Source organism: Benincasa hispida, chromosome 3 (genome assembly GCF_027475165.1).
Source record: "Benincasa hispida cultivar pf3 chromosome 3, pf3_genome.v1.1, whole genome shotgun sequence".
Classification (NCBI taxonomy): domain Eukaryota; kingdom Viridiplantae; phylum Streptophyta; class Magnoliopsida; order Cucurbitales; family Cucurbitaceae; genus Benincasa; species Benincasa hispida.
In genome coordinates, this window is record NC_143480.1 from 48,876,341 (window position 1) to 48,880,861 (window position 4,521).

A 4,521-nucleotide genomic window follows, 5' to 3' on the forward strand; every position below is an offset into this window, starting at 1 on the left:
TATGTATCACTCCTATGTTTAAGTATATTATTAGATGATATAATATTAAATTTATATTCAGTCGTGAGTGTTACATGTGACATAATAAGTACACACTCCAAGAACGCTGATTCGACATAACAAAATTTACGGTTTGAAGTTTATTTTGAATAGTAAATTTGAACCATGATAATGAGGTGGAAACACATGAGTAAAGTTGATTATTAGAAATTCAAGAGGACAAATCATAGCCACAGCTATCAAGAGAACCCCAAAATTATAACACATAGCTGAAGTCTGGATATTACAAAACGTCTTCTCTTGCTCAATACTATATTGTTATATTTGGTCTCATGTTACTTCCTTATTTCACAAAAGAAAGGCAAAATTCATGGCACTTGATTGAAAGTTTATATAATTTTTCACATTTTCAACTTATTTATTTATATTTTTTTTATAATAAGTATAATAGAGGGAAGAGAATTCAAGCCACAGACATCTTGATCACCCTAATACATACTATTTGTCGCTTGAGTTATACTTCTAAATAAATGAATATTCATCGATTTTACAAAAGATTTGAAGGACAACTACCAATAGCTGCAATTTTGCTTCCAAATTCAAGTAACTCTTTACTAGTATCATCTCTATGAACAATAACCTCTATAAAGCACAAACAATCATTTCGATCTCCTGTTGCTATCTCAATTGCATTCACCAACTCTTTCTCTGTGTGAACCTGACATGCAAACACAATTTTATTTTAAAGAAACTATTTATGGAAAAAAAAATACAATTTTTCCCTCTTTGTCTCTAACTTCTGCACTTGACCGATTTTATCGAACAATTATTTATCCTTTGGCATTTGATACTTAAAAAAAAAATAGAGAATAATATATAAATATATATTTGTTTCAAAGTTTGAGTTTTATAATATCTAGGTCTCTAAACTCGACATTAGAGTTCATGAGATTTGAAAAATGGTTTATATAGTCCCTATTGTAGCTAACAAAAAATTGACTTGATGTTTTTTTATGAAAAATTGATAATGGTTTCAAATATATCATTTTCTTTTTTTCAAATTCTAAAGATCAAAATGTCAAGTGTGAAAACTTAGAGATCAAATACTACCAAACGTAAACTTTTAAGACGTTTATTTTTGCATTTGAAAATAGGGCAAAGCATATATAACCATAGTTTCCTTTTATATTGAAATAATAGTGTAAATGAAAATTTAAAGTAAAAAGGGTATTGAGAATTGACCTTGGTGGTCCAACAATTGCCTTCACGGTTGTCCATAGCATCGACGATGGCAGTATAATCCCAATTCTTGATAACATTGTAAGGGCCATCGTGAATTTCTACTTCAATTGTGTATCCACCGTTATTGATTAAAAATATTATGTTATTTTGCCCCAACCTTAACATTGTAGACACATCTTGTGGAGTCATCTGCCAAAATTAAATAAGCATTCCATGTATTTCAATAATAATAATAATAATAATTAAATGGGCTTAAATTCATTTTAAAATATTTTAATTGAACTTTAGAATAAAGCATATGAACAACAATAAATTAAATTTAGAATAAGCTTATCTATTATATTAAAGTTGACCTGAAAGCTTCCATCACCAATACAAAGAACCACACGCTCTTTTGGCGCAGCTTGGGCATATCCTAAAGTTGCACCCAAAGACCATCCAATTGATGCATACAACAATTGTATCTCATACCTATGCATTTCATATCATAATCAAGTTGCTAAATTTACAAATTTTAAATTTTGATAACCAAAATAAGATTTAAAGTTGTGAAGAAACTACTTTTTATATATATATATATATATATATATATATACCCGCATGATTTTGGTAGTTTAAGTTTTTGAGAATGAAACCAAGAGTCACCCGTCTCAGATATCACAGTCATGTTATTGGTTAACATTTTTTGAATATGTTTGAAAAGAACATTGACCCGCAATGCCTCACCCAATTCGGATTGTGGTGGATCCGACTCGGGTATATAAATTCGGCGATAATTCTCATAAGTTGTTAAATTGGGTTTGAGCCGCTTAGTTAGAGCTTGAAGAAAGTCCTTCATTAAAATCAACCCAAAACACGATCCATTTGGAAACATGACGCGGTTTGGTTCTACGATAATGGCTTTATTTTTTTTGTAGGTAAGAGAGTAGCCAATGGTTTCCAGTTCGTCTAAAGTGGCTCCTATGAAAATTGAGGCATCGGCTATTTCCACCGTCTCCCCACAGAAGGCAGTGCTGATTGTTCCCCAATAAGTTCCGATGAAATGAGGGTGGTTCTCGGGAAACATGCCTTTTGCCGATGGTGTAACGGCAACAGCGTAGCCACAAGCATCGGCTAGCTCTAGAAATACGGCTTGTGCTTTGGCGAGTCGTAGCTTCTTTCCACCGATCATTACAGGTTTAACGGCTGTATTTAGAAGATCAGATACTTTCTCCACTGCCATCTTCAAACACAATTGATTACTTTGCCTATGATAACATTAAGTAGAAATTAATGAAGGATTAACATTTTTTGTTTTTTGGAAATGAGTGAATTAAATTTAGGATTTGGAGTATTTTGGGAGAAGAAAGATTTACTTGGGAGAGAGGGAGAGAGGGATGAGTTGTTGAGCAGAGAAAGAAGGATGAGGAATGGCCACCAAATTGCAACAAATGCTAATGTAAACTGGTTTGCTTTCTTCCAAACATTTGGATATTGCTCTATCTATTTGCCACTGTGCATCTTCCAGATTGTCAATAATGACCTATACCAACCATAAGAAAGGAGAACAAGAAGAGACATGAAAATCAGATGAACTCTTGAAAGTTCCAATATCAAGGAGATGTATAATTGTTGTCGTTTATATACTGAAGATCACTTCTGTAATTTTCATAGCTTTTGAGATTTTGTTTGCATCATAACAATAATATCCATCTAGAGTTATTAGGACATAGCCACACATGGCAAACTTATTTCATTAAGATTAAAACACCTTTTTTTGGTATCTCTACTTTGGAGTTTGTTTAAGTTTAATCTTGTGCCTTTAAATATATCATTTTAATTCTTGTACTTTCAATCAATTAGTTTATGTTTAGTCTCTTGAAATTAACTTTTATGATAATTTGATAAATAATAGTAATAGTTTTCATAAAGAAAATAAACATGCAAAAATATTTTCAAAATTTATAGGAAAAATGATAATAGACACAAAGTTTTTTTTTTTTTTTAAAAAAAAAATCAACCTAGTTAACAAATGAGCTAGGAGTAAAGATAAATGTAATTAATGAGACTAAAATGGAATAAGTGTCAATGTATAGAGAACAAAAATGGTATTTTAACATTTATTTTATTTAATAAATTTTAAATTTTGTTTTTACTATGACTTTAGCTCAATAATAATTAACATGACTTTCTTTCATAAAGGTTGGAAGTTCTATTTTTATCCTACAGTTATTGTATTAAATAAAAAAATTTGCAACAAAAAGAAGTAAAAATGAAAAGGTTGAAGTTGAGCTAACAGTCATGTGTTACTCATAAATAAAGGAATATTTTAACTTGAAAAGCTACCTGATGACAAGTGACATTTTGGAAGCATTGGAGTTCTTGAGTGAAATCCGGCAACCCAATTGCATGGTAGAGAATCTTCTTACTCCCATAATCATTAGAATTTGGTCCACCCACAATACAAATCACGGGAAGATCTTCAGAGTAAGCACCTGCAATGGCGTTGATAAGGCTAAGACTACCAACCGTAAAGGTCACAGCACAGGCTCCCACACCACGACGCCTAGCATAGCCATCGGCTGCATACAGCATTGAGCTCGTTGCAATACCCCACAAGGTTCAACCCTTTTTCTGCCACAAAGTAATCGAACAACATCAGATTGGAGTCCTCCGGAACCGAAAAGATATCAGAGACACCGATTTGAACGAGGCGATGGGCTAAGTAGTGACCGAGTGTGGATGGGACAGTGGTGGGCGGTGGGATTACGACCAGTGGGGCGCCATTGTTGCTTCGAGATTTGCTGCAAATAAGTTTATCGGAGGCTATTGAGCCACTAGTTACAGGCTGAATCCCGGGGCAATAGGCCGCCATGATCCTGCCCTCTGTTTTGAAATGAAAGCCATCTCGAAGGTTGTTCATGGGGAAAGGTGATGAATGAGTAGGGTGGTAGAAGATGGATACCATGGCCAAAAAGCTGCGGGATTCCTGTCAACTTTCTTGTAGATATATATAGTTGTTCTATATAACAAGTGACTTCTTAACTTTTGTGTGGTAGTGAACTTTTAAATGAGAGGGTAGATATTTTGCATAGTTTAACTAATTAGGATAGGAAAAAATTTAACTACAACATTGGCTTCATCCATTTTTTATGTCGTCTTCCACAACACTAAAACTTAGGTGTAGGTCGGGTTATACCTAGACTTCAATTAACTATGTGGTCTATTCTTATATCGTCACGTGACAAATTTTTTGTCCCTCTATTCTTTTATTTTTTACTATTCGCTCATCTTCTTTCT

The 4,521-nt window shown here is 33.1% G+C and overlaps 1 pseudogene; it reads right to left on the reverse strand.

Annotated features, from left to right (window-relative positions):
• Window positions 1-547: 547 nt before the first annotated feature.
• LOC120073586 (pyruvate decarboxylase 1-like) lies at window positions 548-4,189 on the reverse strand (annotated as a pseudogene).
• Window positions 4,190-4,521: the final 332 nt, after the last annotated feature.